At 40.9% G+C, this 22046-nt stretch overlaps 1 protein-coding gene across 8 annotated transcripts in view; it reads right to left on the bottom strand.

Annotated features, from left to right (window-relative positions):
• The window catches only part of ZNF536 (zinc finger protein 536), a 345963-nt gene extending 324128 nt beyond the window's left edge, over nucleotides 1-21835 (bottom strand). For 5 of the 8 annotated variants that reach the window (XM_051805694.1, XM_051805698.1, XM_051805695.1 and 2 more), the window contains exon 1: nucleotides 21544-21835. The gene's annotated coding sequence lies outside the window, so the exon portion shown is untranslated. Of the gene's footprint in view, nucleotides 1-19082; nucleotides 19392-20194; nucleotides 20296-21543 lie in introns of those variants that run through there. The other 3 variants (XM_051805699.1, XM_051805696.1, XM_051805697.1) reach the window with 3 other exon arrangements.
• Between the last annotated feature and the right edge of the window lie 211 nt (nucleotides 21836-22046).

The following is a 22046-nucleotide window of genomic DNA, read 5'->3' as shown; positions in this document are numbered from 1 at the left end:
AATAAATATCATGCTTTTTAAAGGTTGTAAAAACCCTTTTACCCACTGGGCCAACAGAGATGCAAGCACTGCCTGAGCTTCAGAGGTGATTAGTGCCCCAGTTGCCACCCCAGGACTCATTAGTGGCAAAAAGCCTTCAGCACCTGTAAAAATCACCTTCCAATGAATTTTCCAAGGTCACATTGAAAGTCAGGAAAAGAATTAGGAATGAAGTTCTTTCCAGTGCTTTATCAACAAATTTAATTTTCAGGTGTCATCCATTTTTCTCCTGATATTATGGTCATTCAAGCTCATATTTCACAGATGGACACCTTTTGCTTCAGGCATACACTACTTGATCTATTTTAGAAATCAAGCACAAGATCCTCAGATATGGCCAATCCACACACTCACAATGCAGGATAATGGTATGCAGAGGTCACTTCTGAGCTGTTCATCACCACTTCCTACTGGAAACTATTTCTGTGGGTTCTATTTGCCCCCATATCTAGATTATTTATCTAAAAGGGCACTTCAGCATATAAAAACAATTCAATGCTATGATTTTACATACGACATAAAACTTCACTTGCCCACTTACAGAAATACCAAGAGTCAGCTCTTGCTCTGATTTATTGAGGTGAAATTGAAGTGGCATAAATGTGGCAAAAATTTAGAAGGTCACGAAGATCCTTAACAAAACACCTGATCACAGAGGCACGTTTAGAAAGAGAATTCCAAGTTCTCTGGCCTCACGATGAATGACAAAGCTTAATTGCAAAAGTAATGCAATACAGGTTGAAGGGAGCTAGAAGGCAGGTACAAATAATTGCCAATTTTTAAAAAGTATTTTGCAGAACACATTTGTAGTTCTTCATAATCACTTCAGTATCTCAGGAAAAAAAGAAATCTGAAGGAAAAGGGTAAGATTTTGGTGAATAGAGCTGGATTATTCGTCTCCTGGGTAGAAACCCAAGTTTCTCCAAGATAACAGGCTTTTACACTGGGAGAAGGAGAAAGTCAACCTGAAAACTGTCTCCTTCCTTTGAATGTTCTCAAGCAAATCCACTACAGTAATAGGAGGCAGAAAAATAAGGGGTGGAAAGGACATGCAGAGTTTACATTAAATTCTGCCTTTAAGTGTTTCACAGTGATACAGGAACACAGGATTCAAACAGGACTGGAAAACAAACAGTCCCTGATGGAGTCCTCACGAGCAACAGGAAAGACAAGCACCCAGAAGACAGTGTTGGCAGAAGTAACGTCAGCAACTGGTCCTTTCACCATGACAGACACATGAAGAGACCCATATGTCCAAACTGGAGGTTTGCTAAAGGAGAAATCTAAAATACACTTGGATCATTCATATATAGAATACTTCAGGCTACAATCATTCCCAGCAAGAGGTTTTCCTTAATACTTGTCTACATCTGTCAGCTCATGCTGATACATACTGTAGCTTTATTTTTATTGATTTTAAATTTTAACAATGTCACAAGTTAATTCACAGGTCTTTAAAAGAGACCAACAGTAACTAAACAATTCCAACATCTTAATGAACCTATTCCACCAGAAACGAATATCACAATTAGTATATTCATAATGAGATTTTTATAATTTTCAACTGCACACAATGTATACTCTCTTCTACACTCCCTCCTTTCCACTGGAGAGGCAAATAACTTGTATTTTCCCTTTATATGAACATCTTCTTATATATCTTCCAGGCATATAATTTACTATTCCTATAAGCTGTTTTTTTCAGGTAATGGTGGTGGTGCGTGGCACTTTGCTTTGGAGCCAATACCACGCTAAATATCGATGTGTAGCTTAATTAGGGACTAGTAAAGGAAAATTAAGGGTGAGGGAGACTGGATTAACAAAACCAAACAGTGACAATGCTGAAGGTTGACCCAAAAACGCATTTTTAAAATTCTACATGTTTTAATGAGTAATACTTGTGTGCTTTTTAAATCATTTTGTAGCTATGGCTTCCAGTCATGAAAATATATGCAATCTCATAAAACGTCTGATATTAGCATGCCTCTTCAAGTGCAAGTGAGTTGTCAATAAGACAATTAAGACAACATCAATAATACACACTGCATGTTATTATCTGCTATTTGAAATCTCAGCCTATCCAAAGATCTCTGGAAACAAAGGGTACATCTGACATTGGCAAAAACATCTCCCACAAGTGAAATATGTAATTCTGAACGTACGCAATGGCACCGCTACCTGTAAGGGAAAAATGAATTGCCTTTAAATACAGAATAAATAACTCCTGGTAATGTAAAACCTGGCTCTATAGAAGAAATGGCTACAATAGAAAATTAGCAATCCTGTGCTTAAATCAATCACTTCTATCACATGATCCAAGTCAATAAAAGTACTGAATAAGTGCTATCATTGACCTTAATCAGCCAACAATTGGCACACAGGGATCAGAAATCCTAGTGAGGAAATCAGTTGTCCCTAGTACATTTTAGGGTTTGGGGGAACTGCAGATGTGCAATCTCTCATGATACTTTTCTATCCAAACTCCACAACACTTTTAACAGGAGGAAGGAAGGACTGAAGTTAAATAAGCAAACTTCAGCACGCTCTTTTAGGTATAAAACTTAACAGGTGCACATGCATTCCCATTCCACAACTGAAGAATACTTGTGACTTGTTTTTTCCCCTCTGTAACACAGGAACTGCAGCTAAGCATACAATGATAACAGTCCTCAATGATTTTACTTGGTGGAAATTACCTATCTGGAAGTGAAGGTGATGAAAATCGTGCTGCACAATGATTAATTTTGGCTTTAATCCTGATGTCCCATTTCATCCAAAGTTGCCATTAAGCTCAGAAGGAGAAAGGACTACATAACTGGGACCTAACGTTTTTATTTATCCACCTCATAAGCTGAATGTGATTTCCGATTGAACAGAATAGATTTCCCTGTAACTAATGGACCAGATATATTCATACAATGTCCTTTTATTGATTTTACCTTCTTCTACCTATTGTTTGCATTTTCCTTTGAAAAACACATAACTGTCATTATGCTGTAGATGCCCTTTACAATTATTATATCATTCGCTATTTTGTAACAAAAAAAACACATGTTTTGCTACAGTGTGCTTTCTAATGAAAGACTACCCACTAGCCAAACTGGAGCCTAAATTGTTAGAACATACCGTACATTTTGGGAGAGAAAGAAGAAAATCAGACCCCTTTGGAATTGGTTTGTTTGGTTTTGAAATATGCGCCTTTAAAAATTTAATAAGAGAAAAAAAAATGGCTAAAGGACAGACTGCGTTTTAGACACATTCTAAACAATAAGCCTATTTATATAACTGATCACATAACAAATTTCTAGGCACTTTATGGAATGAAAAGCCTTTTGCACTGCAAAAGTCATACTGCACGCAGCTTTCAAGTTTCAGAAAATAAATATTCAAAGGGATGGAGCAATAAGAAGACATTAAGCATTTTTAACCTACACTGATCTGAAATTTTGCACAGTATCTTAAATAAGTACAAAAATTTTGTCAAGTATCTACTAAGGAGAAATATGTGAACAAATTTAAGCGTACTTTCTCCATTTAGCAATTTTTTTTTCACTCTTCCTTGATTCATATTGCAACATTTTGTTCCTAAGTTATGATTATGCAAAGTACAATTTGGTTTTGGATGACTATTTGGAATGTTTACAATTATTTAAATACAATTTACTTAACCATTTTGAAACCAAATGATGTGTTGAATTAAAGAAGGTTCAACACTCAAATTGCCTTAATATGTTCATTTCTCAGGGTACTGCATTGATGGCTGAGGACAGCACGTTTTCATTTGTACAGGGTGCATGGTGCTCCACCAGGTAAAATACGTGATTTTTAGAACCTCTTCACAAAAGGGCAACTTTCTTTCACAGAATCAGCATTCAACTTCTCTGTCAATATGGTAGCCTCCTGCTGAATGCAGGCAGAGCTAAAAAGAAAAAATGTAAAACCATACTGTTATCTATAAAATCTATACAGAATGTAAGCTACAGCTTAATGATTCAGCAATGATTCAGCTATCAGATTCAAAAACATTTTCAAATAACCAAATAAGTTTGCATGCAAGAGTAGCCTTTAGAGATATTCATATTTATGCACAGCCAGCTTTTGCCAAAACAGCGATGATCTCCAGTTTTTCAGTTCCTTAACACAACTAAGCCTAAGGGCACAAGAAAGGGACGAGGTTTATAAAGTAGGAAGCACCCAGACATAAGTATCTTTGACAGAGCAAAGCTTCCAGCAGGATCTCAACCAGGTGCAGCTACTTTCATTAGCCAAGTCTGAGATTACTCCCATGCTGACTATCAAGTCCTATGAAAATATGAATTATCTGCATGCACCACCAGTGTTCATCCACACACTTTGCCACTGCTGGACATCCTTCTCAGGGTTTCAAAACTGTACACAGAATTACCAAAATTCTCTGAGAACTTACACACATAAATACCCAATCACGTTTTGTAGATTTTGTTTCTTTAACTTGTCTGTGCTGTTTAATTTCCTGTTAAAAGGGAAACATTTCTTTCAGTCGTACAGATGGGACAAGACAGAAGTCTCGGATTTCTGAGGCGTTCAGGAGAGAAGTTGTCTTAGGACTTTCATCTCTCCCTCCTGGTTTCTACTCAAATCTGTTATTTGTGCTTGTACAGTCAATAACATTCAAACTAGCACTGCTCAGATTCAAAACCCAGTTACCAGCTAGAACCCTCTGCATATTTCCAACTGAAACTCAGGACAGTTCTGGAAGCTCAGTCTTAACTGAACTCCTCAGGATTTGGGTGTGTTTGTTTAAATAAAAGGAAAAGTTCGGATAAAGAGCCTTGATTCCATAAGGTAGCCATTCTTGGAACACCTTAACTCTTGGCAGTGGAAACTGAGTCACAGTCTCAGAAGTCCCTTTCAGGATGGAACATACAAATGCAGTTTTGGAGATTTCAGTGTCACTGAAGTCAAGGCTATACTCAAAGTCTGAAATAAGTTTGAGCTAAATATTGCCTTGTCATGAATAAACCAAGTTCAGATACTTAATCAAATTTTCATTTCTGTGTGATAAAGCATTTATATTATGGCTGTCATTGTGACAGCAGAGCCTTGAGTCAGTGTGGCTGCTCTGTCTGCTACTGTGAAGAGTCAGGAACTGTTCTGTCTGCAGGTGACAGTCTGAAGGACTCTGCTCAAATTCCGGCACAGTCAAGCCAGAACTGACATCAGGTCTTCCTAGAAGAACATTAGAGGCTGTTCTAAGGCTTGCCTGATCACCTGAAATTCAGGGGCATTCTTCTGGTAGAGATGTCATCACAGGTGTTGCCACTGAAGCAAAATGCATGTCAGTCTACCAGCCTTAAGCTTTTTGAGTAGGGAGAGTTTTCTTAGGATCTCTGGAATGACTGATGCTACATCCATGAGGAGCATGAATCAGCACCCTGTCCACAGGAGGAGCAAAGCTGACAATTATTCCGAAGAGGAAATCTTGGTTCCAGTGAACTCAATTGTAAAAGTCCTCATGATTCAGTGGAGCCAAGATTTCTTCTATATTGCAAAGCCAACAGGGAAAACAGAGGCAAGAATTTTACTTAATCACTTCTGATGCACTTCAATAATAAGATGGTCTAGTCCTCCCTGCTATTATCAGGGTTCACATGAGGACAAGAACAGGATTCTTCTGTTTTATTTCAAACCATCTCAGGCACATCTTTCTTTTCTTCCTTTTTTTCCAGGAGTCAGAAACCCTGAAATCTGGAGGCTCACTCAGATTCTAGCATCTCTTGGTGGGTCTGTCACACAGATAAAAGCAGGCTGCAATTTGCTGCATAACCTATGCTGTGCCCCAAGCTGCAGTAGCACTGCATGGCTTCATGTAAGTGACATGTCACAGTCAATAGCAAGTGTCTGAGCTCACTGACAGGCACACAACGTGCGACACCATCCTCCGACACCGCTCTCCTCTGCAGCCCCCGCCTCTCACGGAGAGTGGAAACAAGACTCTGGAGCAAGGAGCACAGAACAGGCATTTCATGGGTTTTGTCAGTGTTGTGATATGCAGCTGCTTTGGAAAAGTATTACCACAACCGAGTGTCAAATGTCACTCATGTTTCCACTGTGACTGAGAACATGGTACAGTGCATAAAACCCAAACGTGCTAGCTAAACTGTGTAACTCCTGAGCAGTGCCCTCCATTAAATGTAATTGCATTATCTGACAAATAATCAATGTTCAGATGACACTCAAGAGTCCTAACTGCTAATCCTGGGCTAAAACTATCTGATATTTGCCTTCTTTCTGAAGTTTTATACTGTGCCTGTGCTTCAATATCAGCCCCAAAGGAGAAGCAGCATCACAAATAAGGTCCTGGCTTCCAATATGAATTTTCTAATAGTGCCATTAGAGAGATGAAGAACATAATCTGGTTTTGGACAAAAAAGGGCTCAGCCTTGGACAAGCAGAATGACATAGCACTTTGTTTATATCATTACTTAAGATATTTAGCATGTTAATTTTTCATTCTGTTAGGCTTAATTCTTCAATATTTGGTACAGATCTCTTATTTTACCACGAGTTCCAATGAGAAGGGAAAGAGCAGTGACTCTGATATCAAGGTCTGCAAAGAAAATTAAAATAGCAAATATTAGTTCAGAACAACCTGTGAGTGTGTAAGAGCTATTTTATATGGCTGTGGGCTGCTCTGATCTGAATGCATAGATAGCATTCTCCTAGGACACAATAAGAGGCTTTTTTCCCCATCTCTTCTTCACTTTCCTCTTCCTCAGTTGGGCCTCCAAGCTGGAGCTCCCACTGTCCACAGCCCCTACTGTCCCTGATGTTCCACTTCACCCACATGGGAGTGAGCAGTTGCACTCCAGCTCCTGCCTAAGTCCTGGTCACTCAGTATTTGTATTTTGTGTCTTCATCACCTGTGTGTGGTGGTGTAAAATTCCTTAGAATTCTCTGCCTTCCACACTTCCTCATGTGTATCCAGTAAGGGCCCAGCCAGGCCACCCTCACAGGACCTGCTTCAGAGACCCACCCCAGCAGCTTCAGAGCCAAGAGGGGTCATGGGCAGAGGGGACAGTCCCATCATTTGGGACTGAATTGGTTCTGCTATGGAAAGGTGATGGTGGAATGGGGCCAGACAAGCCCTGGTGGAAAGAACGAGAAAATGAGAAGAGCTTTCCTGCTCTTCACAAAAAAGCGAGGTTCTGTGATGTGAACTTAATTAATGTTTACATGAGCAACGTATTTGTTTATATTTAATACATCTTTTTCTAAACGTAATTCAAGACCACAGCTATTCTGGACTATGAAAAGCAATTCTTCCTTTGAACCACATTTTTAAAAGAACTACTATTCCAGCCAATGTAAAAAACAATTATGAGACCACACATGACTTTTTAAATTACGGATTATTGACGGGAGCAACAGTGACCAAAAAAAAAAAAAAATTATAAAAAAGAAGGTAATATGCCTTATTGCAGGTTTTCAAAACACTGTAACACCTAACTCTTAAACTAAGAGAATTGTGACCAGAATTTTTCACTGCTTTGGCTTTTTCTACCTTCAGAGGACCCGATCCAGCACAAACTTAAATACTTGATTTAACACTTGACATCCAGTTTTAGCAAAACAACTAAGCACATGTTTCAATACCACTGATTCCACACTAAGTCAGGATCAAATAATACCACAGAAATGCGCAGTAAAAGATCAACTGAAGCAGTACAGGAGGATTTACAACACTGTATCATTAAGGTTTTGCACTGAACAGCTCTAACTGACAGTCTTCACATGTAGGTGAACATGTTGTTTATAAAATCTGAAAGAGGGCTCATGAAGCAAATGATAAAGAAGCACAAATTATTCACAGCTGAAGGAACATACAGTCCTCCCTACAAACTCTGTGGAATTCCTAGAAGCTACAGAAACCTTAGTTAAGATAAACCATTTTAAAGTTCAGATCCTTGTCATATCACTTTCTCAAAGACAGTTATTCTTCTATAGGTGCCTTCATATCATGCAATTATAAGACAAGCATCCTTAAAAATACTAAATTAGTATTCAGTAATTATTATTTACATTCTCCTTGTACACTTGCCAAACTCTGCATTAACCTGCTCACAGAAGGATGGGGTGACTGTGCTAAGGCAATAGGTATTTCTGTATGGACTTCAATCAGAAAGCAGCAAACCTCAATAGCATAATAGGTAACTGTGTTCCCTAATTGAAGAGTTCAAGTGTTGGCAATATCATTGATAATAAACTAATAAGTTATAAGAGCCTTCTTCACCTAGATGTCCAGCAATGATTGGACAAAATAAGGGCTGAAGATTGTTTAGAATTAATAGTGCTCACATTTAAATACAAATTATCTTAGTAGGTTTTTCTATATTGATTGTACACTGCTGTTAAGTCCTCTTATATCTATAGAAACAAATGATCCTTACTCAACGTGTAAAAGCTGCCCTAGTACTAAATATTGATCTCAACAGGGGGCAAATCCTAGATGGGAGTAACTGGAGGGGACTAAATTCTAGTAGGTAGGCACATGGGAAGCACCCAGGACCCAGAACAAGGTACAAGTGGCTTCCAAGTCCAGCAGAACTTTAACAAGATGAAATTCCATTTTTCACAGATGCTTTCTGAATAATTCTGTGAAAAAACACACACACCTCTGACCAGAGAATGGAAAGAGTTCAAGACACTTCCCTGCCCCCTTTACTGTTTAGATTTCCTATTTCAAATAAGAAGAGGTTATGAAAGGAGGAAAAGTTTTCTTCAAATGCAGTTTGAAAAGACGTGCAATACTCCTCCTTGCTTTATCTGCCAGCCCTGTTTCTCCTGACACTGTTTCCCTGGCACTGTGGTAAACCCACAGAGAGACCCTGATCCAAGAGATCCTGCTCTGCTACACATCCATGTAGCTGGAAGCATACTGAAAGCAGTACTTCTCCTTAACTTATCTTTGGTTTGCTCTATTGTGTTCTCCATCAGCATCAGAGAGAAAGGTGAATCAATCATTGGTATGTTAGAAAAAGAAAATGGGGTATTCAAGGGTATTTAACAAACCAGAAATGAGAAAATTGTATCCTAATACTTTTTAAACAGCAAAACATTTGCTCCATAATAATTAAAATCAAGGAAAAAAAATACAATTAGCAAAAGATATATGACATGCCGTAACAGCAAGCAACAATAAAAACTGAGGACTTATTCATAAAGGAGAAGCCAAAAAAACAAAACCAAAAAAAAAAAAAAAAATAGAAAAGAGGGTCTTTTGCTGTCATAGGTAGTATTTTATTCTACTCAAATATATGAAACATATCTTCAAAAGCCTAATCTCCCAACAGAAAATCTTGTCAAAGCAAAGAACACCCAGAAAAACAGTCCTCATCTCTTTAAAAACATCAATATCTTCTGAAAAAGGTACATGAACAAGTGTCATGCAGTTGAAGAACATGGACTCGCTGGACTGTTTTTACAGAGGCATCAAATCTACTTTAGATCTTCATACCAACTACAGAGCACAGAATGAAAACTGTGGTACATTACAGAATATAAATGTGTAAACCATTTTCAAATCCAGCTGGTTTTATTAAAAATGTAAATCAGAAATTTCAATACCTTTCCCAATGTCACAGGAAAAAAAAGCCTGCATGATAATTTATTTCTTTCCCCAATAGAAGTTATCTCATCAAATGCAAGTTATGACTAACAATCGTGGATGTGACTTCACTGCAGAAGTTGTACTCAGTAAGCAAAAGGTTAACAGTCTGAAGTCAGTGATTTAGTATCATGACGTGTGAAGTAGCCAATCAACAGTTGGTGTTTGAAAGAGGCTGGAATATCATATTTATAAAGCAAGGGGGGTTGTGGTGATTTTTTTGTTGTTGTTCTGGTTTGGTTTTTTGCTTGTGTGACAGTGATTTCAGCTAGGAGCAAACTGAATTTCACTCAGCCAGCTCACACCTGAAAACAAGATACTGAATCAGTGACAACAACAGACCTGGTCATTACAACATTCGTTAAGGTGAATTTCGTGGTGAATGTTGATCTTAAAAACACTAGCAGAGTATCTGTAAGCTGGGGCCCTATGAAAATTTCTCTAAGAAAAAGGCTTTCAACTCTTCAGAGGGTCCCACCCAAGGGTCCCCATTTCTCATTTATATGATGGGTTCATGGGGGCTCCTGAGGGACACTGGATGAAGGTAGAAAGTCAGGTAGTGTAAGAAAGAGAGGGAAGTAAGCTCAGGGTGCTTGTCTAACATCCCTCTGTTATTAGTGGCAGAAGCCCTGGAGAGCTGCAGTGCCTCCTCAGACTGCCCGAGCCCATACATTTATAAAGCAGTTGTCAATAGCCACAAATTTAGGCCATCCCCAGAAGAGCCTTTTGCCACTTAAACTGTAAAACAAAATAAATTAAAATCCAAACTAACTCTACACTTATCACGAGCGCCTTTTTTAAAAGAATTTAAGAGTTTTGATGCAAAGGGTAACTGTCAGCCAATATTTTACTCCTAGGATTTTATTACAGTTAAACTACCAAGGATCTTATTTTTTACATTCTTCATGTGTAAGGTCTCTACAGGCATCAGCAGCAGTATTGAAGGGTTGCAGGCATATCCCCAGATTCACCTCAGCTGTAGGAATCTCACAGTATTACTAGATCAGAGATCAACTCAAAGCAGTTCTAAATAATTAAGATTGTTAAACCCAACTTACAGCAGGTATTTACACACAGGTTAAAGGTCTGACCTCAAACCTTTGAGAGTCAACTGTAGAGTGCTCATGATTTCCACAGACTTTGAAGCAGCTGCTAAGGAATATTTAGGCTAGAATTTTTTGTACTATGTAACAGGGTAGTAGCAACATCTTGTGTATACCTTGCAAGTATAGATAAAAACACAGTATAATTTTAAGATCCAATTGCAGCAGCACCACCGATGTAGTTTAGGTCTTGTAAAAATCAAAGTTGCACAAAAACTGAAGACCAATAAAAGTGTTTCCGTGATTCTTTTTTTAATCCCATTGAAAACAATTTTTCGTTGTAAACATTTTTGCCAGCCAAGCACTGCAGCGTTGTGCAACTGCATGACAGCCAAAGAGAAACTGATGAGAAGCTGACGAGATTGATTTCATTTTTCCAACCGGAGTGAAATACGTAAAAGGAAATAACAAAATGGTGAAGTTATTTTTATATATAAAAAAACGCTCACATTTAATAAACTCACATGGAAACTGCACAGCCAATGGTAATGCTTTTGAAATAGATCTACAGATCCCTTCGGTTCTGCACAGAAACAAAGGCACGAGTGGGTTCCTGCAGCACCTTTCCCCTTCCTTGGGGACCAGAGAAACACTCTCTCTGCTGGAGGAGTCACATCCGAGCCTGCCCAAACTCTGTATCACCCATTCCCTCTCCCCTTGTGACCTCCCAGGTTTCTGTGTAGAAGTCTGGCAGGGGGTTACTACTGGAACTCAGAGCTATATTTATTCCCTTGGCTCCCATCCATCACTGTTGCAGAGCAGCCAGAAGGGGAACCAACCAATACAGCATGGGTTCTGCCAGAGTTGTGCTGCCAGAGAAGTTAAGAATGAAAGACAGAGGAAACAGAAGCTATCAAAATGCATATTTCTATCTCTAAGGAAATAGGGGCTTCTTCCCTCTGTGGATTCCCTTCTACAGATTAAGATGTTTCTCTCCTTTTTAAGAGATCCTGACAAAGAAACCCACCAGTTTCACAGGTCTTCTACACCACCCATGAGGTTCTTCCTGAGAGAAGGAACACTAACAGCACAGTATCCCTTGCAAACCTCAGGCATTTGCGTGGCCTTTCTTTCCACCTCACATTACCACAGACAGGGTTTCATCCACAGCAAGTTCCACCTGTGCACAGGTCCATGGCACTAACAGCAGAAAGGGGTAACACTGCACCCATTACATCTCCTACAGCTACACACTTGATGCACAGGGGGATTAAGAATCAGTTATTTGGTTCTGTACAGACATTATATCCACTGAACAAAACAATGGCAACAAAACTCCATTTTGAGATGAAAACTGTTTGAATTATAAAGATGCACCTCGTCATCAACTGACTTTTATAATAGCTGGATTGTGAACTTTTTGAGAAAGGTACAGAGCTGAGTAAGAAACAGTTTTTCCATATCACAAATACTTTGAAGATTTTAGAATTTCCTTCTATTCCCCTCTGGGACTAACCTGATACCTCCTGCAACTTTTCAAAAGGAAGAGCCAACAAGACAGCACAAAGAACATGAATGTTCTTACCAGGAACGCAGGCTGCAAGACTGCAACAGAAACCAGTTAGGCCCAGTCTCTCACATCACACTGGAGTGCCCAAGCCAAGAGTCAGTTCTCTTCTGACCCACTGAATAATTAACTGATTATTTAAATTGGAAAAACCTGAAGCAGGAACTTGAAAAGAAGAACCAAAGTGTGTTTTTAGAGCACTCACCTGGGATGTGAGAAACTTGATTTGAAGAAGCTGATTCAAATCAGATAGAGAGGAACGATCTGAATTCAGCTCTCCAGTGACCCAGGTGCATTCCATAATCACCAGTCCATAATGAAGTGCAGAGATGCAACTCTTTCATTTTGAGCAGAAATTCAATTGTGGACCTGAGAAATCCTTCAAAGATGCAGCATGTTGATGCAAACTAATGAACTGGCATTTTTCAACTGCAATAAGAAAATGGCAGCTAGTTCTGGCCAGAAACTATACTTCTATATTTGGAAAGCCTTTAGCATGCCAAAGATACTACCAAACAGGCAAAAGATTGAAATTCTAATCCAGAAGTGGTTGTGGATTTCCTATTGCTCATTTATCTCGTAGCATGCCTATTTATTGCAGACACATGCATATAGCTTTGTGTGTTCAAGTTTAAAAAAAAATGCTTGAACATTTGATCTTTAAAACAGTGAAGAGTATTTTAAAATATCTGAGGTATTTTAAGAGAAATAGTACAGTAAAATTCAAAGAAGGGAGTAGTTAAAACAGGAGAGGGTTTTTTTTTGTTTGTATTATGGTACTAATATGGATACAGGGTTAACTTCTACTAGTTATTTTATTAACCCTAGAGGAATTACACTCATATGGCAAAATCTCAATGAATCAATGAAGAGCAGCTACCTTAAAAAGGTAATAAATAGTCATTTTATTGCATGTTTCTGTTTTAGGTAGCCTATAATCTTTACATTTTTTTAACTCAAAAGGTTGGATTCCTTTTTGTACTTGAAATAATGAAATGAGGCAAAGTTTAATCACAAAACAGTGGAGTTGCACACTATACTTACAGTGGAACTAGGAATCACATGAGATTCATCAGGTAAAGAAGTTTTATCTACTGGCTCAGTCCTACCCAAATAAGAGAAGCAGAACTAGATCCTAGAAATCTCATCAAAATCAAAAAAATTTTGCTAAACTTTCTGCACTTTCCTCTGAGAAGAGAGATTCATAATTTTCCACAAAAATGTGGCATATATTCCAACAAAACAAAGGTAAAAGCTACTTGGAGCACCAGTTTCAAAACTAGTGCTGCTTTCCAACATCGAGTCAACCCTCAACATTCAGAAAACTCAGAATTCTTCGTATGGACTGGAACCTCTAACATTCATGCAAGCCCTCGAGAAATAAAAGAAAAAAAAAATGTATGTCTGCATATGGGTTTTTTTCAAAACTGTTCCAGCACTGATATGGCTGAACCAGGGCACACACCTATCAAAAATCCTTGGCCACTCGAGTAGAAGGCAGTTTCTACTCCTCCTGTCAATTATAAACTAATGCCACAGAAGGCAAGATTTTTCCCTAATTCACTCGATCAACACTTCACTGTCACATCACTCCCTTGAGTAAAACTGTTATCAAAACCAAAATGTTGCACTGCCCTAGGTTTTATTATTTCTGTGGACCACTGAAGAAACACACGTGCAGATCTAGAGAGTCAGTGTTAGGAAACATATATGAAACTAAAATGTAACCCATCCATACAGAGCTATCAGAAGAAATTCTAGGAAACAAACATCCAGCCCACCATGTTAGCCTTCCTTAATAGAAACCTGACTTTACACCTCCTTGCTTTCTTCACCCTAGCTCTCACATGCTCTTTTTCAAGAAACAAACCCAGGCTTCCCTTGAACTCATTTATCCTTTCCTTGCTGATAATTTATACCATATGTCTTTTGCATTAAGTTATTCTGCCTGATTTTCCTATTTACCCATTTTTTTTTTCTAAATTTTAGGTTAAAGAGACCTATCTACATCTATCTGTATCTACCACTGGTATTCCAGTGGCAAGACTGATGGTGACAAGGTCTGCACAAATCTGTGGAGACCAACTTAGGAGAGTGAAATAAAACAACGTTAATACTGTATGCTATCATTTAGAAAAATAAATGTAAGGCCAGGCTGGCAGCCATCACAGTGCTACCACACGGGTTACCAGGGCTAATTCCCAGATCAGCAGGGGCCAGGACTACGAAGGAAGCACTGCACATAGCCCTGTTGTGACCGAGTAGACTGTGGTACTTGATAGCAACCCCTTTGTAGCACTGATGAGCTCAACAGGGCATCTCATCACAAAGAACCACAGTGACTGTGGCAGAATATCCCAAAGGCATAAAAAAGGAGGCAAAGTTTCTAACAGCGCTTATCACATAGGAAAAAAAAAATGCAACGTAAAAAAACTATAACAAAATTCACATAAAGGCTGAAACAGGCTTATTATAAAAGGAAGAATCAAGACTGCCCCTTTGCACCACGATACCCTGACCCATTTAAGGCTGACAGCAAGGAAGGCTCCCAGAACATCCTGGACTGCCCCAAGGCAGAGTTCAGGCCACAGGCAGCCCCTGCAGCCAACCTCCCCTGCGTCCCCACACAGGTCATGGGGGTAAAAGTCAGCTCATACTCTTCCTTTTTTTCCCCCCTCTCTTGCTTCTCTTGTTCACAAAACTGAGACACAGTCAAATTTCCCCAAGCAGCCTCTCCCTGGCACTGTGCTACCCCTGCCTGATCTTCACCAGCTCCCACCCTCCTGGCAAGCACTTACTCCCTCTGGAAGTCCAAGATGCTACAGCTGGACAGTTTAACACTAATGCATCAAAAACCAGCTGCTGGTTTGAAGAAGGGCTCTCTTGCTTGTCCCACCCATAGGAGTGAAGCCATCACCATTATTATCAGGCACTGCTACCTGCAGATCTGTCTGTTCATGTCCCACCAGGATCGGCAGGGCTGCTTTTTCCATAACATGACAAACACTTGTAAGGAATTACCTAACTCTGATTTTGGTTATACAAGTCTCAAACACTGCAAAGCACAATGGAGGAAAGATCAGATATTGAGGCAGTTGTGGCTATTTTAGTTCTGTTTTCTTCATCTGTGTTTAAAAGACAGTTAGATTATAACAAAATTGTTTGTCTTTAATATAGTTCAACTTAACCCAAGGAACCCATTTCTTTAGAAAATGATCTCACATGGAGTACTTAGATTAAGACCTGTAGAAAACAGTGACTTCAAAATACTTTCAAGGCCCCGTCTTACAATTTTTAAAAAACACAGACAACCATGCTCATTATAATTACTCCTCTACAATTCTTTTGCCTTTTTGATGCATCTGGTTATCCAGTAAGATGCACCTGAAAATCAGAGCAAATTTAAATGTAAGGGAAAGGTGCCAAATTCAGAATACTGGAAGAATCCTACGTCTGGGAGCATATTTAATCACAGCATTGGTGCAGTTGGGCAGAGGCAACCCAAATCCTCCCTCGCTACCCTACTCCCCTGCCTCTTTCCTGATCTGGATCTCTGCTGCCCCTGAAAAGATGCTTCAAATCTCTCAGTGCTTGGCTTCATTACTTAACCTGCCAATACGAGTGAAAATGTCACAGCAGTTATTGTGATCCACTCAGACTCAGACAGACACTACTCGGTTATTTCACACTAAGCAACAAACACCCATCGGATCATTACAATTTTCACTTGTTTCTAGCCAAGGTCAGATTCTGACCAAGTGACTTGGTCAGAGGAAGTTCATACTCCATATTCAGCCACACAACTGGAAGCTGGAACAGCACATCCGTACAATAACCCTGAGATCATCCAGTTACGCATCAGAATTATTTTACTTTTACATATTTTCTTTCAGTAGCTCATCCTTTTCTCCTCTTTTGTGAACATCTGTGCCCGGAGTGTCTTCACTAGAGAAATTTGGATTTCCATCTACAGTTGCCAGAATAACTTTATGCATGTTTCTATAAAAGAAAGAATATGTATTCTATTTTTTCATCTGTGCTCTCCTTCCCTGAATCCAAATTGCTTGCAACTCTGGAAATGCAAGGTGTGAATGAGAGGACAGAAAAATAGTTTTTCAAGATTATACTGTTTTTAGCATTTTAAAGAGCTGATATACATCCATTCAGATATCTTAGAGAAATTCAGAGATTAAAATATAAATTTACTTACGAATCCTATTAAAACACACTAAATCAGATGACTTTAAAAAAGCTTTAGTTGTGCACGTTCAAACTTGAAAAATAAATCTATATATGGCTTTAGTTTCCATTTTTATAAAGTTTATATAAATCCATGTTTTTCTTTTTTTTTTTTTTTTTAAGTCAAGGCACTCTAAAAACACCTGTGCAATTCAAAGTCAACTTTAAGCAAAAATCAACATTTGGAAAAATTGCTTCTACTGATTTTCCTACACTTGATGAAACTTGTGTTTCCCAAGGAATAAGCACATCCCATTTTAATGGACTAGTGGATTTTCTACACGTGTTCAAATGCAAATCTCCTTGGTCACCTAAGGCTCCATGGTGGGCAAACAACCTAATGTGTCAGCTTTCGGTACTGAAGATCACAATTTCTGATCTCAGCACTGTCTTCATTGCTGCAAGTAAAACAGTGGTACTGATGTTGCAACCTACAGGCTACTCTCTTCTGATAATGAATGGGTTGGGTTATTGGCCTCTGGCATGGACAAAAATATGACAATCAGCCTCCTCATTATATAAAAGTCTACACGAAGACAGTGCCAGACAACTTGCTGAGTATTAGAGCTCAAATATGTTCAGAAGTCAGAAAGCCCGTAGAACAAATCCTTTTTCTTCCTTACAATTGATAAAGTCATAGTCAATTTATTAAAAGTGTTTTAATACAGCGTTTCCATCATAGCAACTTGTATCTTCAGGAACTCATTTGCAAAACACAGCTTTAGCCTGCAAATGTTTTAGGTTCATTCCCTGCACATGTAACAGAGAGGCTGACCTTTCTTACATCTGCAGTTGTTAATTGTCATCATTGTAACAGCAAATGAAAACAAAGTTTAAGTCACTGGCACTTTAAAAAAACCCATCATATTAAATCTCGTTTACCTGGAGGAATAGAAATTCAAAGTCACGAGCAAAATCTGAAGACAGAGCAGACATGAGAAAGTGCACCCAATCGCAGGGTTTAGCAACTGCACCGAGACTCTCTTCTAGTGCATGTTCTGAAACAGCAATCGATTCTCTAAGCACTTGGTACCAAACTGGAAACATTTTTCTTCTACAACATTCTGAAAACTTTAAACAACTCATTTATGATTCTTTTCTTCCGAAGATTAACAGCACATCCACTAGAAGATTAATCGAAAATAAAATTTTAAAAAGGATAGCAGAAAGGGCAAAACAGAACAGACTAGGACAAACAACTCAAGCTATTTACAAATATTTTTATAATGACTAGAAATCATAGAGCCCTCTTTAGCTGTCTAACTTAAAAAACAGTAACAAAAAAACCAAAACAAAACCAAAAACAAACAAGCCAAAAAAAATGCATCATCTGTTGACTGAACACAGGGCCTGATTTTCAAAGCTGCTGAGCACCCACAACTCCATCTGAAGTCAGTGGAAGTGATGAATGCTCAGCAGCTCTGCAAATCAGGCCCAAACTGTCCAGGGGTCTGCTAGGAGCCCAGCAGAAGTGGTGTTTAGAGAAGGGGTTTTGTTGCAGAAACGAGGAGGTTCAAAGTAATCTGTCAAAGAAGTGCTGCTACATTCATGAGTCGTAAAGCTAGCTGGCTCTCAGCTATGGGAAAAAAGTTAATTCATAGGGCTCATAGGGCTTGCATTTGTCAAGGAGCAGGACGTCAATGCTATCATTATCAGGCAAATCAGCCAGGCGTTTAATGGTAGAATCAGGAGACATTTGCTCTCCACTATCAGAATGACATCATAACTAAAGCAGCCTTCGGCGAGGGGGGAGAGCCGGGGCAAGGCTTGGGCTGCACGCACACTTTGCACTTCTGCTCGGCTCGCCCCACCGACCGCTGCTCCCCTTCCCCAGGAGGCAACTTCCAGCTTTCAGCTGCCTTCACTCCACAACTTCGTCCTCGCAGCATCCGAAACACCAGCATCTGATTTTACAAAATACTCCTAAACCTGCCCGATCCAAAACTGTGATACTGTAACCCAGACACTCGGTTAGGAGAAGTTGGGTTTGACATAGAAGCTGCGAAATCACTCTTAAAATTTCTGGTATTTTTAATTACTTCAGTAATCTTCATTCTCCATCAAATGGGGGGGAGGGAATACACACACATTAAAAAACTAGTTGCCTCTCTGATTTAAGAAGTAACAGTTCAGTTAACTAAGTCGATTTTTAAGCGTACACAAACACATACACAAACAATCTTTGAATATTCTGAAGTATTTAGTGATGATCTATTTGATGACCAGAAATATAACAGCAATACACATTTCCCTTCCACAGTAGCCATAATTATACAAGTCAAACAGCACGAATTACAAACTGCTAATCTATTTTCTTTAAAAATATCACTACAGGTACATAGGCACAGTACAAAAGCCTCACCTTGTATAACAACTGTGAGGGAAAAAGTTATGAAAGCAGACAGAAAACCTAAAATCCCTGAGGCTACAAAAAAATCCCGCTATTGAGAAATAACCCAAGAGACCACATAGGGAATGTACAGCTTTCAGAAGCACTTCTCATCTTATTTGCACTTAACCTATTGATGTACTTATGCAGGTCACTTACTTTTCGGATATGTTTGAACCCTTTATAATCATGCAGATCGCCGCGGTTTTCACTTGGGCTTTTGTTTTTTTGATTTTGTTTGGTTTTTTGCAAACAAGTTTCATTTAAAAAAGATCCAATTATGCAAATCTGCTCCCGGATAGGTAGTGAATATTCAATATGATGGTGATACTGTAATAGTTCAATGCAACGCACTGTACTGGACAGATTTATGAGGCAACGTCACTACTACGCTCTGGTCCTCGCTGAAGCATCTTGAAGTTAATTAAAGCTGCAATGTCCACTTTTCCAGCCACCCTCCTCATTCAGGTTTACTATTTCAACATCAAACCAGCGAGGGGGCCTCCCCCCTCTCTCCGTACATTTAAGCAGCCTTCCACAGTCAATGAACAATGAACAAAGATTTGAGCGATAGGAAGGGGGGGAGAGAAAAAAATCTCCACAGGAATAATCAAATCCGGTTTAAACAAGTAAAAATATAGTTTCTAATATTAAACTAGAAAAGAAAACATTCTTCTCCAAGCGAACGTGCAGAGGCGCTTAGCCAACCCCTTCAGAAAGGGTCTAAAAGCAGCCAGTCCTTTTTATTTCGAGCAGTGAATGAGCCCAAACAAGGCTTCTAAACTTAATTATGACACTTAAAATAGTCTTTTTCCACAGAAGCGGGGCGGCTCGCCGCCGCTATCTGTATCAGCCGGGCACATCAGCTCAGCAAACACGGCCCCTGTTGGATTTATTTTAAACTGCACGGGGGGGCGGGGGGCGGCGGGGGAATGCACAGCCCCGCAGAGCGCTCCCGCCGCGGGCGGCCGGGCAGCCGCGCCCGCCCCAGCCCCGCACAGCCCCGCACCGCACAGCCCCGCACCGCACAGCCCCGCACCGCACAGCCCCGCACCGCCGGCTCAAGTGCGAACGGAGCCATCTGACAAATCACGTCCCCGCCTCGACACTGTATCAGCCGCGGCCACATCCGCCGCACGCACCCCGAAACAATGCCCGCCGCGCAGGCAGGCGGCGGCCGGAGCCCTCCCTGCCCGCCCCGGGCAACCCGCACCCGCGCCCGCACCGCGCCCCCGGCCCCGCCGCCGCGCCGGGGCACGCCGGCAACTAACTTTTCGGATGGAGCCCCGTGCGAGCCGCCCCGCGGGAGCCGCGGACCCCTCCGATAAACAGCGTAAATCTTCGCGACCTTTTTATTTTCGCGTTGAAGTTCACACACAGGCGGCAGCGCTCCCCCCCCCCCCCAGCCCCTCTCTCTCTGTCTCTCACACACACACACACATATATATTAATTATTTGCAAAACTGCAACAGATGGGCGCATTAAAATCTGGATTCTTTCCTACACAGCATCAAAGAATCTCTCCTTCCTCCCCCTTCCACCCCGCCCGCTAATCCCGCCGCCGGCCCGGTGCCCCCCCCGCCTCCCGCAGCCCCCGCGCCGGGGAGCGGGGCCACTGCCCCGCGCAGGCAGCGGCGCCCCCGCGGCCCTCCGCGCACGGCGCGCCGCCGGGAAGGTGATGCTCCCCCCCCTGCCCGCCGGGGATTGCCATTTAAGTTTCCTCCTTAACCTGTTACTTTCTCCGGGCGCTGACAAAAGCCCCGGCGGCGGGCTGGCAGGTGCCTCCTCGCTCCCCGCGGCGCCGCCGGGCGCTCTCCGCTCCCCCCCGAAAGGGCTGAGACCTGGCCTGACATTTAGTGCCTACTTGAATGTCACAACGCTCCTCGCAGCATTATGCACGGCTCCTATTCATAAGAGGTCGATTAGAGCACAAAATGGCAGGTCTCTTAGGCACTTGAATCTCACAAGTTTGACACATGGTATGCATCAGCTAACTTTGATTAAAAAAAAAAAAAAAAAGAAAAAGAGGGGGGGGAGTTTACAAATTACACTACGATTAGCCGGGATCCTAACGGGGGAGGGAGGGAGGAAAGGGAGGGGGGGGCGCGTTTAAAGTCACTTCAGCAAAGTTTGCTCCGCAGCAACCCTTTAAAACAAAAAGTTTCTGGGCAAGTTAAGGGCAGGGTCGGTGCGGGCTGGGGCCGGCGGCGGGCAGCCCCCGGGCAGCGCCGCGGCCGCCGCCGGCACTCGCCTCCCCTCGCCTCGCTTCGCCCGCCCGCTCCTTTTTTGTAAAGTAACGGTTTTAAAAGAAACGAGAGAGAAAGAGGAAAAACGTAGGGTTTTCTTCAGGCTAAGTTCTATAGCGCCATTCAATGGCTTCTCCGCTCCTTTCATTATTTTCTGCTTTTCCCCTGACAGCCCTGCTTGCAAACGTCACTGCTATGGATATTTAATTATACTGTATTTTTTTAATCACGGTGGAAAACGCAGGCCCCATTGCGATGATTAAAAAGAAATAAAAAACAAAAACATACTCCGGACTGACTTTGGAGCCTCTTTGATGGCTCACGGGAGCCTCCCGGATCCTCAAAAACCCCCTTTTTACCTTTGTCTTTCTTACCTTAAAATTTAAAGCAAAGCGTAGAAGAAACTCCCGCACGTAAACGGAGCGTTGTAAAAGATTGTGTTCAATGAATAATGAAGCATGTCCACATGATTGACTTGATCATTTTCTTGTGCGGAGGGGGAAAAGTGCGGCGCGGGGCTGCCGCGGCCGCCCGCTCCGGGTAGCCCTCCCAACTGCTTCCAGCACATCCCGAGCAAAGAGCGCTTTATTTTAATCTGTCTCTTTTCAGAATAACCCCCTTCATTGATACTGATCACCCAACATCACAAGACATCCCCATCTCTCAGCGTGGACTCCCCCTATCTGGTAGGTGAAATGCATTGTACCATTAAAAAAGCACTCCATTGTCGTCTTGGCATAATTCACAGCAACTAGATAGGTCTTGCGGCATTTAGCTTTGATGAGCCAAAAGCTGAACCCTTGATATAATAATCTACAAAGAATGGTCTGTGATCGTCCATTTTTTCTCCCTGTCTAGCAACTAAGAAACCATTTAA

This window comes from Manacus candei, unplaced genomic scaffold (genome assembly GCF_025592945.1).
Source record: "Manacus candei isolate 608988 ecotype Guabito, Panama unplaced genomic scaffold, ASM2559294v1 h1tg000065l, whole genome shotgun sequence".
Lineage (NCBI taxonomy): Eukaryota > Metazoa > Chordata > Aves > Passeriformes > Pipridae > Manacus > Manacus candei.
The sequence above is the reverse complement of the archived record's forward strand: the minus strand, read 5'-3'. Positions and strand labels throughout refer to the sequence as shown.